Source organism: Pipistrellus hanaki (assembly GCF_964339955.1).
Source record: "Pipistrellus hanaki genome assembly, chromosome: 3".
In the NCBI taxonomy this organism is placed as follows: domain Eukaryota; kingdom Metazoa; phylum Chordata; class Mammalia; order Chiroptera; family Vespertilionidae; genus Pipistrellus; species Pipistrellus hanaki.
The window spans coordinates 131,610,403-131,624,858 of record NC_140505.1 but is presented as its reverse complement, the minus strand read 5'-3'; positions in this window follow the sequence as shown (position 1 = coordinate 131,624,858).

Sequence of the window (14,456 nt, the reverse complement as noted above, 5' to 3'; positions counted from 1 at the left end):
GGATTGTAAATTGGTGCAGCCAATATGGAAAATAATATGGAGAATCCCCAAAAAACTAAAAATAGAGCTACCATATGACCCAGCAATTAAACTTCCTCATATTTATCCAAAGAAAATGAATGCAGCAATTCAAAAAGACATATGCACCCCTATGCTCATTGCAGCTTTATTTACTGAAGTCAAGATATGGAAGCAACGTAGGTGTCCATCAATTGATGAATGGATGAAGAAGATGTGATATATATATATATATATATATATATATATATATATATATATATATATATATATATGGAATAGAATATTACTCAGGAATAAAAAAGAATGAAACCTTGCTATTTGTGACAACATGCATGGACCTAGAGGGTATTATTCTAAGTTAATTAAATCATTCAAACAAGATAAATGCCATATAATTTCATTTATATGTGAAAACTAAAAAATAAAACAAATGAACAATAACAACAAAACAAAACAAAACAAAACAAAACAAAAACAGACTCATAGAAACAGAGATCAAACAGATGGTTGCCAGAGTGGGGAAGGGGAAGTTAGGGAGGACGGTGGAAAAGGTGAAGGGGAATGTAGTCAATAATGTAGTGATAAGTTTGCACAGTGACAGATGGTTACTAGACTTAGTGTGGAGATCACAGCATAAGGTATATCAATATCGAATCACTATTGTACACCTGAAACTAATAGAATGTTTTAAGTCAACTCTACTTAAATCAATTTAAAAAAAACCGAGTTAGATGGTTACAGCAAAGAAATAGTGTGGTCAGTTATAAGATTACCATTTATGAGTGAGAAGAAAAATGTTCATGAATTTCATCCATTTTATAAATAGAAACTGGGTCATATGACAAGATCCAGGGAAGCTCAGTTGGGACAAAGCTGAAGTCATGTAACTATGGAAAACAGGTAAATTATTTAAAATTATTTATCATTTTATTTATATTAAAGTTTTTTTTTTTAGTTATTGAATGCCAGGCTAACTTACCAATTATGGCAAATTGATGCTGATATTGAAAGTTCAAATTTATTGGAAGTATCACTGTAAGACTTTAGTGACTATGTTTGACTTAAAATAAATTTACTAAGGAAGACCTTCAAGCAAGTGTGCTTATACTCAGTTATTTTTACCTAATAGTCTCATTTTAATATTTCTTTAACTCTCATTACAGTAATCTTGCTGAGGTGCTGCTGAATTCTTTGGACTAGAAGTTAGGTTTTAAATAAGTGGGTGGTAAGCTGATCTTTGGAGCTCTTTTCTTTACGATGAAATTTTGAACCTGTATGATTTTTAAATTGTTTCTCCCCCCTTAATATACCACCACTAAAGCCTCTTTCTTCTTTCTATTACTTTTTGCAGATTCAGTATCTGTAATTTTTTTTCAGTAACTACTACTTATATTTTTGCTTATATTATTCGATAATTAGAGGCTTGTACATTAATTCCTAATTTTGTGAAGAGTTCTTTGTAAACTGGTATTCAATTATAGAAATAAATTAGTTATTGATGAATAGAACCTTCATAACCAGAATGGTGTAGAAACACCCATAACTTTTTCTTTCTTCTTAGCACGTTTAAAAAGCATTAAAATAAATGACCAAGAGCTCACTAAATGTTTATGACTTTGGTTTATGCATGCAGGCTAATGGGATGAAAGGCTAATCTCTCACTTGGCTCTCCCTGCATTTAATTATCTTGGACCATTTTATGCTAGACTGGAAATACCTTATTTCCTTTTCATTTTCCCAGGATGAAGTAAAATGAATTGTAATAGGAAATGGTTAACTTAAAATCAGGGTTGATGTAAATGGACAGAAAAACAAGCTTATTATAGAAAACAAAGAGCATCGACAGCCAGCAGCCACTCTTGAAAACAGGCCATTTCAATTTTGGGCCGTGTTTTCTTCCTTGTGAAAGAAATGGCTGCTCTGTTGTCTCTGTGCCATTGCATCAATAACGTCCTGAGTTACACAGCTGTTACAGAGAGAGGTGTATGGGGTTTTGGCAACAAGATTCATGGGTTCATGTTTCTATATAGAGAAAATAAGTTCACATTCTTAAATCTAAGTTATGCAGCATTTCATATTTTTAAAATGCTATGTAATCATTATTAGTTGTTCATGTTACAAATTTGACAACCAACATGTTGTATCAAATAAAGATACATGGCTATAGATTATGTGGAATAGTAGTCTTTTTTTAATTGTAAAATTTCAGCTTTATTGAGCTATAATTTTTTTTATATATATAAAAGCCTAAGTGACTTGTTGACCATTTGATTGGTTGCTATGATGTACATTGACCACCAGGGGGCAGAAGCTCAAAGCAGAAGCTGCCCCCTGGTGGTTAGTGAGCTCCCACAGTGGGAGTGCTGTTCAGCTGACCATGGGGTGCCAGACGCCGGGCTCACAGCTGGTGAGCACAGCTGTGGCGGAGTGAGTCACTCCTGCCTCCAAATCAGTGCTACCGAGTGGGGGTGTGGGTGTGGGGTGGGGGCTGGGAGGGTGCGTGGTGACAGGCACAGCGGGACCAGGATGAGCAAGAGCAGTGTAGCACCTGGCCCGGGCTTGGGCTCCTCCCTGGCCACCTACTGCTTCGTGCACTACTCACCCAGGCCGTGGTATTTTGTGAAAGAGCCACAGTTAAGGGGCCAAAGAGCCACAGTTTGCCGACTACGGTTGTAGACAACCTGTGTTTTAGTTCCAGGTTAACAACTAGCTGCTTGTGTCAGTTTAAGAAAGAAATTTAACCACTCCTGGATTCAACTATCCAATGAGAGTTTTTTTTCCAGATTAGTGGCCTGCAGAATGTCCTGAGTGAAGTCGGCACTTCCATGTCTGACATTGATCCCAGGAGTTCTTGGGGGCCAGAGCAAGAGCCAGGAGAGGAGCAGGCTCCAGGGCAATGGGTCATGGTCCCAAGACCTTGCCGAGACAAACTGCTCCTATTTATTGGTTGGGTTTCTTTGCAGGGAAAGAAATTTCTCTGCTTAAAAAAAAAATGGGGGGGGGGGTTGTTGAGCCTGGCCAGCCTGCTCACTGGTTGAGCATTGACCTATGAACCAGGAGGTCACCGTTTGATTCTTGGTCAAGGGCACATGTCCGGGTTGCAGGCTCACTCCCCCATGTGGGGCATGCAGGAGGCAGCCGATCCATGATTCTCTCTCATCATTGATGTTTCTATCTCTCTCTCCCTCTCTCTTCCTCTCTGAAATCAACAAAAAATATATATTAAAAAAAAAAAAAGGGATGAGCGTAGCCAGTTTGACTCAGTGGATAGAACATCGGCCTGTGCACTGAAGGATCGTCTGTTAGATTCCAGTAAAGGGGACGTACCTGGGTTGCAGGGTTGATCTGAGGCCCTGGACGGGATGTGTGTGTGAGGCAACCAATTGATGAGTCTCTCTCACATAGATTTCTCTCTCTCTCTGTCTCTCCCCATCCTTTCCACTTTCTTTAAAAATCAATAGAAAAATATCCTCCTGTGAGAATTAACAATAACAAAAAAGGGTTGAGAAAAACTCTAAGATGATAACTAGGGTTCCTACCAGTCTTCTGATTCTATTGATATACTTTAAAACAATAGAAATAACAACAGGAATAATAAATGCATATAATTTAAAGGATAAATGCATTTAGAGAAACATAGTGCTTTTTGTCTGTATCTTTATATATGACCATGATTTATGGTGTACGCTGCAGATGGGGGCTTGCAATTTGATAGTGAAATCGACATTCTCATGGCTAATTGCTGCATGAGATATTTATCTCTGTGAATCTAATGAAGCCAAACAGGCTCTACTGGATGTGATTCATATTGAATTTGGGGCATATAAACAGTCCTCTCAATTAAAAATGCCCCAACCTTGAATCAATTTCACTCTCTGATTTAATTGGGTACACTTGCTTTCGTTACAATTACTAATACATAGTGTTTCCTTAGCCTGAGAGATTAAAAAAAAATTTTTTTTTAAAATTTCCTTGGAGATATTTAAGACATTGTTTTACAAAAGAAAGTTTATAAAGATGGTGAGGGTGGAGATGAAGATGTAGCAAAAGGAAATTTAAAATATACCTATGTCCACAGTTTGCCTGGTGGGTTTTTCAGTGTGAGTATAAAGATCTCAGGGCACCAAGCAGGTTGGCAGAAGCCAGTTGGAGCATCACGTCTCTGGTTTAGAGATCTGTGGTTCTGTGACCTAGATATGAGCAGAGGGGGCGGGGGCAGAGGCGGGGAAGGGCCAGGGGAGTCTGGCTGCATTTCCCTGTGGTTTCACATCTCTGCAGCTGCCGCCGGCCGGCCTTCTCACACTGCAGGACTCCACGGGAGGTGGCAAGGCAGCTGCGTGTTTTTCTCATCACGCCACCCCCTGTGCTCTCACTCTCCTCCCATAAACCTTGTCCCTGACACCTATTACTACTTTGCCCCAAGAAATCTGCCCCTAGGTGGAGAAGACATCTCAGGGTCAGCATTTTCTGTGCTTGAGCTTAGACGGGCCTCTGCAGTCAGAAAATGTCATGGCTGTTAAACAGGGGACCATAAATCCCAGGCCACCCAGGAATGCAATCTCCCTCAGCATGGGAAAAGGTCAAGCTTGAGCTGTCCGTACATTCTTGTCACACAGCAGCATGTCTCTTCAGGTGAGACAGCAAATTTTCACGGAGATAAACAGGCACATCATTCTCTTCCCACGGTCCTAGGCTCCCGTAGATGATTTTCTACAGCCGATCCTGCACACAGCTCCGTTATTAACATTCCCTCCGTGTGTGAAGATCTCCCAGACATACAGCCTGGATGAAGCAGGGTGGGGGCTGGGCTCCAGAGGGTTCTGTACTCTATATGCCATAAACAAAAGGTATAAGCATAGGTTCCTGTATTCTTGAAGGGGAGAAATTTGGATTTACAGTCTGTCTGTATTAAAGAAAGATAGGTTATAGTTGATTCTTTCGTTGGCATATAAAATTCTGTGGAAACTTTGACAACAAACAGAATATTGTAATGAAAAAAAATCTCCAATACATTGCAACATATAACATTTAGTTTTATCTTTAATATATATATATATATATATATATATATATATATATATATATATATATTATTGATTTTTTTACAGAGAGGAAGGAAAAGGGATAGAGAGTTAGAAACATCGATCAGCTGCCTCCTGCACACCCCCTACTGGGGATGTGCCCGCAACCAAGGTACATGCCCCTGGCCGGAATTGAACCCAGGACCCTTCAGTTCGCAGGTCAACGCTCTATCCACTGAGCCGAACCGGTTTCGGCTAGTTTTCTTTATCTTAATAGTCCAGAGGTTAGTACTTGGAACCAAACACCACAAGTCTCAATTTTTTAAAAATTCATTTTTTATTGATTTTAGAGAGGAAGGGAGAGGGAAAGAGAGATAGAAACACCAATGATAAGAGAGAATCATTGATTGGTTGCCTCCTGCCTGCCTTACACTGGGGTACCAGCCTGCAACCCAGGCCCCTGACTGGTAATTGGACTGTGACCCCCTGGTTCATAGGTCGATGCTCAACCTCTGAGGCACACTGGCTGAGCTAAAGTGTCAATTTTAATTCTTCAGCCAGTTGACCTACATTTATGAAGCTACCCTGCTATAAAGATACAAAGATGAATGAAGAACTCACAGCCTGGCCGTGGGGGAAATGACCCACAAACAAATTATTAATAGATAGTACTCTAAGAGCTACAACCAAGGTTTTCCCAAAGCTTAATTGAAACACTGAGGAGGGATCCACTAGGTGGGAATTTTGGGAAGGTTTTCCCAGGGTAGTGTTACCCAATCACATTCTTGGAAAACGTGTAGTTGTCCTTTGGGTAGAAAAGGAAGGGGAAGTACATGCAGTTAGAGAAAAGGCTGTGTACAAAGACCCAGGTATGTGAAAGAGCATGACCTTTATGATAGGTGACCAGACAAATTGTTAAAAATCGGGACTGTCCCGTCAAAAGCGGGACGTCTGGTCACCTTACTTTATGAGTAACTGTGAAGATTTTAATATGGTGAAAGCCTAAGGTGTATGTTGGGAAAGGATAGGAGATGCTACTTGAAAGGTTAGCATGGTCAGGTCAAAGCAAAAGACATGCATACCAAAGACAAAGTTCAGTTCATCTAGAAGAGTTCTTCTTTCTCTGAAGACAGGTGGGTGCAAGGAAGACCAGGCCTCTTTCTATGCCTACGACATGCCCCTATCTTTGCAAAATAAAGTCTTGTCCCAGATAGCCCCATGAGCTGTAGCACTTCATTCAATTCTTCTGGCTTTGAACCCTAATTATGAAGGATTCCTCAAATGGCTGCGCATTTTAGAGGAAGCCCTTGTCTTTAACCTTCTTTGCCTTTGTCGTTTGACAGAAGTTAAGAACGACAGTTTTCAGAATATAGGGCCAGGCCCTTTGGATGATCCAAGAGCTACTTGAGGAAAGGAAGTCATTAGGGAGGCTATTCAAACTTCCCTTTGTTTCATATTCTGGCAACATTATTTTGTGTTTCTGGAGAGCAATTGATTTTCAGAATCTAAACTGAAAAAAAATGTTATTGCTTAGCATTAGGCATTTGTTTTCCAAGTCTCATAAATAAATGCGAAGAGGAGAAGGTCACTAGGGAGTGGGCGCTCTGAGATATGCTGACAGAGCACTGCCACGCCAGTACCTGAGATCTCACCACTGGAAGCAGGCTCATTCCTAATTCCCTGGTTTCACACCGAAACCCGAGTTCAGATAAATTATAGTCAGCTGTCTGAAATAAAGAGTTTGTAGGATCTCAGGAGAACCGCAGAATTAGCACTGAAAGCACACACACACACACACACACACACACACTCAAAGGACAACAGCTGTCTCTTTTCTTTTTAAAAAGAGGTTCTGTTATACATAAAATGGGTTGAAGAGGCTGGCATGGATTTCTAAGAATCACTTCCTCCCCCCTTTGGATATTTTCATCTGAATGCAAGAATGCTTTCATTTAATCTATCAACAGATACAGATTGAATTATTTCTGTGTCATAAATGTTAGGAATCTAGTGTGAACAAGACTGGTCCCACACCCTATGGAATTGTAGTTTAATTGTATTTAATGATATAAACACAAGAGTTATAGGTTAAAGATTGATAGATAGTAAATAAATGTTTTGAGAGAAGTGATAACTCAGTTGGTGGTGGTCAGGGAAGGTCTCTGAGGAAGTTATGTATAAGTGGATACCTGAAGGTAAGAAGAAGAAACAGGAGGCGCAATCCAGGCAGATTGGGTAGCACATGCAAAGGCCCTGAGGCAGGAAAGAACTTTGGCTGTTTGAGGAGCAGAAAGGAGCAGAGAGAGCAAGAGCAGGAGTGTAATGAGAAGACAGTAGAGTAGGAGGGGTGACTTGTCAGGCATCCAAAGCCATGTTTAGTTTGCTGGTAAGACTGTCAGGATTCAGCATATAGTCGTCATCATGGCTATGGTTTGTTACAGCAAAGGAATTCAAAGCAAAATTTGCGAAGAGAAATGGCACATAAAATGGAGTCTGGGGGAAACCAGGCACACACTCTGAGAATCCTCTCCCAGTGAACTCACACAAGATGCGTCTGATTTGCCCGGCAGGTGTGGCTCTGTGGTTGAACATTGATCCATGAACCAAGAGGTTACCTCTTAATTGTGGAAATGTGCCCTTAATGTGGTGAAGGGCACATTACCACAATCGGGTTGTGGGCTTGATCCCCTGTAGGGGGCATGCAGAAGGCAGCCAATCAATGTTTCTCTCTCATTGATGTTTTTATCTCTATTCCTCTTCCTTTCTTTCTCTCTAAAATAAAATCAATTAAAACATATTTAAAAAAAAAAGATGTGCATGATTTTTCCAATAATGAATTGTGACTAGGGAGGCTCATTAGGGACTTAGTGGCCAGGGTTTTTATTGGGGACTGGACATATAGGCACATGTTCCATAGCATACACTAAAATTTCAGGCTCTAAGAAAGAAAATAGGTGTTCAACCATGGTCAGTTTGACCCAATGGTTAGAGTGTGGGCCCATGGACCAAGGGGTTGTGGATTCAATTCCTGGTCAAGGTCACATACCTGGGTTGCAGATTTGATCCCCAGCCCTGGTTAGGGGTGGGCAGGAGGCAACCAATCAATGTGTCTCTCTCACATCAATGTTTCTCTCTCTCCTCTCTCCCCACTCCCTCCCTCCCTTCCACTCTACCTAAAAACAATTAAAGAATGTCTTCGGGTGAGGATTAAACAAATGAAAAGAAAATAAGTGTAAATAGGTGTTCAGCAAAAACCGCGTGGTTTACACAAACAATGAACGCCTAACCCAGTGATCAGTTCTGGGAATGGTGGGAACTGTCCTGAAATCCAAGTTCCCGAGTGTCCGTCAAAGGGCAACCTCGCAAGCAGGCCCCTCCAAAGGGAGGCAGTCTCAGGCCTGCTGTGCTCTTTCCGGCACAGCTAGGCTTGCTCGAGAGCAAAGGCACCTGTGGAAGCTTTTTCGTGCTTTCCGCAGTACCCTTGTGGCTGGCCCATGACAACCCTTCCCAGCCCTTCAGCAAACGGGCTGGGATACCTGGAGAGCAGTGCAGGCAATGGCGTGGGCCAGGCTGCAGGACATCAGGAAAGGAGGTCAGGTGTGGCAAGTTCTGGTCTTACAATCTGCGTGATAGTCAGGCCTCATGTGGCCCTAGATGTCACATGGGTCATTCATTGGCCCATGGAACTTGATTAAACTTCACAAATAGAATGGGCTCTAACTCCTCTAGATGACATTGGACCTTCAAGGGTAGATGACCCTCAAGCCACAGTGTGTCATATTACAGCGACTCTGGAGACAGTATGTTGTCTATCTCCAGTATATTGTGATTCTGGTATAAAGTCTTGTTGCCTCCCTGTGGCCCCCTAGTACAGAGGAAAAACGTTTGGTGAAAAAGCTTCCAAATCTGGATAATAGAGCTGCAGAGGCTCAAACAAACAAACAAACACCCCTCTTTCCCCTCCTCACCCCCCCCCCCCAAAAAAAAAACAACAACAACAAAAAACAACACACCTTGACTGGCTAGAAAGGACCTGGTTTACTTGGGGATGTTAGACTAAGGTAAGGGGATTGAGAAAGAGAAAGAAAAACTCAACCCCTTGCTAGAATTGGGAGAGGAGGAAAGAGAGTGAAAGAAGCAGTTATGAAGAGTGGGACTATGAAGACAGGATCCCTTCGACAGTGCTGTAATGTCTGGTATGTTGTCTTCTGAAATATTTTAGCACATGTATACAATTACTTTCAATTATAAAAATGTTCTTTGATGTCATCTGGTGTGGAAGAGCAACCTAATTCTGAAACATGAAGTGGTCTGGGTTTGTTGCATTCCTGACTTTGTTTGTGTTTCCATTAGCTTCTGGAGGATAGGAAATGTAAAGCATTTCCATATACTTTGCACATAGTGTGTAATAATAACAACTATTTGAACGAATGAATGAACACATGCATACATTAATTTAAAAAATAAGTATAGTAATTTTTTAAAAATATAACCAGCAATCATGATCTACATCATGCCAGAAAACAAAACAAAAGACAAACAAATAAACAAAAAACAAAAAACAAAGCAAGAGTTTTTCTTGGGAGGATCAATAAGTTATATAATATGCCAAACAGCAACCTATTTTTTTTTTTTAAATCCTCACCCAAGGACATATTTTTCATTAATTTCCAGAGAGAGTAGAAGGGAAGGAAGGAGGAGGGGGAGAGAGAGAAACATCCACATGGGAGAGACACATTGATTTGCTGCCTCTCAAACATGTACCCATGGGGTCAGGGAAACCTGGTACTGAGGTAAGTGCCCTTGATCTGGAATCTAACTCATGACCCTTCAATCTGTGGGCCGACGCTCTAACCACTGAACAAAACTGTCCAGGGCCCAACTCACAATCTAGATGGGCAAGAGCAAACGTTTTAAGCACAACACTGAAGCATCTCAAGCAACATAGCGACAAGACTTTGAATAGCTCTGAAAGGAACAGCTCTAATCCATTATCAAAACCCAGTTGGATATTTTTGAGTGAAGCAACAAAAAACTTGTTTAAAGCAAAGTCAAGACCATAAACTTCAGCAGAAATCAAAGAAATGGACTAAACAAGATACTAAAGAAATGATTTTAGAAATGTTCACACCGTTTTGTTATGAGCTGGTGTCAACATTTTATTTCACACTTGCTGCAAGCAAATCAATCTCACGGATCAATTCAAAGATATACTTTCGGTAAGAATTTCTTCTAGAAAAAGAGACTGGCTAGACAATCTTCATTTGATTAGATATAATAAACAGCGATGTCTGGTTAAGCACCAGTTGACCTCTAACAAACAGGCAGTTGAGAGGGTGAGTAGCAAGTTCCCAGAAGAGGTTGCAAGCTAATCAAAGTTTGTCCAAAAATTGTTTAAGCATTTAAAAAAATATTTATTTTATTTATTTTTTTTACAGAGAGGAAGGGAGAGGGATAGAGAGTTAGAAACATGGGTGAAAGAGAAACATCAATTCAGCTGCCTCTTGCACACTCCCTACTGGGGATGTGTCCGCAACCAAGGTACATGCCCTTGACCAGAATCAAACCTGGAACCCTTCAATCTGCAGGCTGATGCTCTATCCACTGAGCTAAACCTATTAAGGCTGCTTAAGCATTTTTATTCAGGAATAGAAAAATTTCCCCAAAAGGTTGTACATAATCTAATGAAATGATATTGTCCCAGATCATGTTTGGGGCATTTTTTCCTTATTAATAAAGAAAATAGTTGACTTTTCCAGTTTTATCAGTACTCACAGACACATAGTGCATATCCTATATAATAAAGATGAATATGCAAATGGTTGTTATGCTGTGAAGTGTAATGACCAACTGGGTAACAACTGGATCACCGATTAGCAGGAGCAGCGGTGAGCTACAGGAGAGGGCAGGGCAGCAAGCTATTGGGGGGGGGAGGGGCGGGGGCAGGGGATTGATGGAGCTACAGAAGGGTGGGGCAGTGGGTGGAGAGAGTGACTGGCGAGCTACTGGCACATGGATTCACCATTAGTCTTTAAATATAAGGGAAGCTGTCATATGTCCCTGAACTGTTACAGTTGGAAAATGAATGACTTCAATAATCACGGGGGCCATGGAACATCTCTTGTCTCAATATGCCATTATCAAGTGTAAGTAAGCATATTAGGTAGATCTCTTGGTGCAAGTTACATCTTGAACTGGCTTAAAATTAACGAAGTCAATTACAAGGAAGCCAGGAGAATGCAGCTGAGCCTAGGAAAGGTTGCATCAGGTGTCTAAAACCTGCTGGGGATCCAGAGCCTCCCTCCGGTCTCCTGCTCGACTTCTTTCTGGGCATTTGCTGCATTCTTTCTGGGGGAACAGCTTTTCCTGTGCTAACTCCAGTGGACGATGACAGCTAACAGCTTCCGAGCTCACAAGGTGTAGCTACATCTCCTTTTCTTGCTCCCGAGTCCAGATATCTAAGGCCTCTGACTCGCTCATTTTGAAACATTCCAATTTCACTAAACTGAGACCAGGGCATTGGGTTATATAATACAATAATGTCTGCTCGGCGTCCTCTCTATTAGGTTGTGAAATTCTTGGAGGAGAAATGGTTATAAGTAAGGCTTCTATATATAAAAGTATATGATATTAGGCTTGATGAAAAACAGAGATTATTAAATAATAAAGTTCAATATAGTAAGAAACCTCTAACTACTGATCAGCTTCAGAGAACAAAAGTTTAATCTTAGCTCTAAAGGTACTACCAAGGCTTCTAAAACTGGCCAATCACCAGAAGCAGATGGCTTTAAAAATGGATTTCCTGGCTCTCTCTCAGGAAATTCTGATTCAATTAAGTCTAGAATCTCTAGAATCTGCATATATTTTTTTTCCCCTGGCCAGTGTGGCTCAATGATTTAGCATCTATCTATGAACCAGGAGGTCATGGTTTGATTCCGAGTCAGGAAATATGCCTGGGTTGCTGGGTTGCTGGCTTGATCACCAGTAGGGGATGTGCAGAAGGCAACCAATTAATGATTCTCTTTTATCATTGACGTTTCTATCTCTCCCTCTCTCTTTCTCTCTCTGAAATCAATTAAAAAACATTAAATTTTTTTTTCCTTTTGATTCTGATAATCCAGCAGATTTGGGGACCACTGATCTATTGTATACTTTGGCCTCTGAATAACAAAGAAATCTTATTTAAAGGTTTTTTTTTAAGGAAAAGACACTCATAATCTGAATTTTTTTTTTTCTTATTTTTTGAGATTGGAAGAATGTTTCTGAGAGTCAGAAACCTTTTCTTTATAAGCAAATACAATTTTCTGCCTACATTTGAAGCATAAGAGGCATGTTTTACCTTGTGTGTATTCTATGCTTATTCTTTCCTAGTTTCTATCAAAGTTTTTCTAGACCTTTCTACAATACATTTATAATTCTGGAACTCCAATCATTGGAGTTTCATCATAGATGCATTACTCAACTTCTACTCTATATACCTGGACAAAAACATTTTCTTTAAAAGTGTGCTGGCTCTGCCAGACTACTGTCCAGTTTTCCTCCTCAGGGACTGAGACCATCCCAGCAGTAACGCCAATCTTGCTGGCTAGTTCCAGCTTGTGTTTTGTCTGGAGGATGTGCTAGGCTATGCTGGGACGTTCTTTGGAGCAACTAAAAGAAAATGTAGTTTGAGGGGTGAATGCAATTTCAGGGAACCAAGTGAAGTATGAGAGAACCAATGGTATCAGGTATTGGATAGAGCAGGGAGGTTACAGGCAGCAGCTGAGAAGAGAGGATGAGAGCTAGCATCATCAAAATAGGCTGGGGTATGGCCAGGCAGGATGGTCCAGCACTGGGCAGGGACTTAACAGATTTCTTGGGGTGCCCTCTCACTGAGTCTGTGTGAGGTTGGCCTGCATAAAGGTAAGGACATGGCATTGGGACAGATGCTGGTTGGTTAAAAACACTATTTGATTGCTCACTTTATGCTCAAACTTGATTTCCTGTGTCTTTATTGATTTCAGAACCAATTTTCTATTCCATAACACACTCACTCTATTATAACTTCCCTTAGACCTTTCTAGTTTATTCTTTCAGTATCTTCACGGTAGCATGTTAATCAATCATGGTGTGTGCCATGTAATAGTGGAGAGGCTCAGTAATCGAAATGACTTGCTTATAAAATGCTTTCTTTTCCAGGAAGTACAGAGGCACAAATAAATTCCGGGTGTATAAATAAGAGGAAAGAGAAAATGGGGCTATAAATAAAAACCTTTTTTTTTTTTTTTTTAACAGTATCTCATTGGAGTACTGCATTGAATTTATTTTTAAGCCTCACTCGAGGATATATCTTTATTGGTGTTTTTTTTTCTCTCCTCTTTTCTTTTTCTTTTTTTAAAGAGGGAGAATGAGAGAGATAGATGCGAAAGAGAAACATTGGTCAGTTGCCTCCCATATGATCCCCGAGTATGTGCAACCTAGGTATGTGCCCTGACCAGGGGTCAAATCCGCAAACTTTTGGTGAACTTGATGACACTCTAACCAATTGAGCCACCTGGCCAGGGCTACATTGAATTTTGGAGCACCATGCCTTATGGACAGTGGTAAATTGGAATAGGCTGTGTAGGAAAATGATGGAGGAATTAAAAAAGTTGAAGAGACAGGGCCTATATCTAATGGGTTAAGAAACTGGAAATGGTTGACTTACAAGTTGAGAAGCCTAAGGGGTGAGGTCCTATGGAAGCATAATCTGCTGGAATATAGTGTTGAGGGTGGTCTTTGCAAAGACATAACACATCTTGAAGCATTGATTTAATCGAGTGTGGGGGAGATTATTTTCATGTGAGTCAGCTCTAGCAATATTATGGAGTGCAAACTTCTCACAAACTTTTAATAGAAAACATAAGATTAAAAGCATCTTTATGCTTTTGTCTGAGACACTATGGTTTAGTTTTCTGAGCTCTGGACAGATGTGCTTAATTTCTTCAGCCATCAGAAGGCATTCCCATTTCCAATGACAATAAGGAGGGTGGTGACCAACTTTCTATTGGCCTGAGAGAACTGGAACTATACTCTGCATAGAGGATATATATATATATATATATATATATATATATATATATATATATAAAATTGATTTTTTACAGAGAGGAAGGGAGAGGGATAGGAAGCTAGAAACATTGATGAGAGAGAAACATCGACCAGCTGCCTCTTGCACACTCCCTACTGGGGATGTACCCGCAACCAATGTACATGCCCTCGACTGGAATTGAACCTGGGACCTTCTAGTCCGCAGGCCGACGCTCTATCCACTGAGCCAAACCGGTTTCGGCATGCATAGGAGATTTTAACTTAAATATAAATATCACTTTCATTGGGGTGATTGTAAATAAGTGAGATCATCAAAATGAATTTACAAACAGTGAGAATGTACAC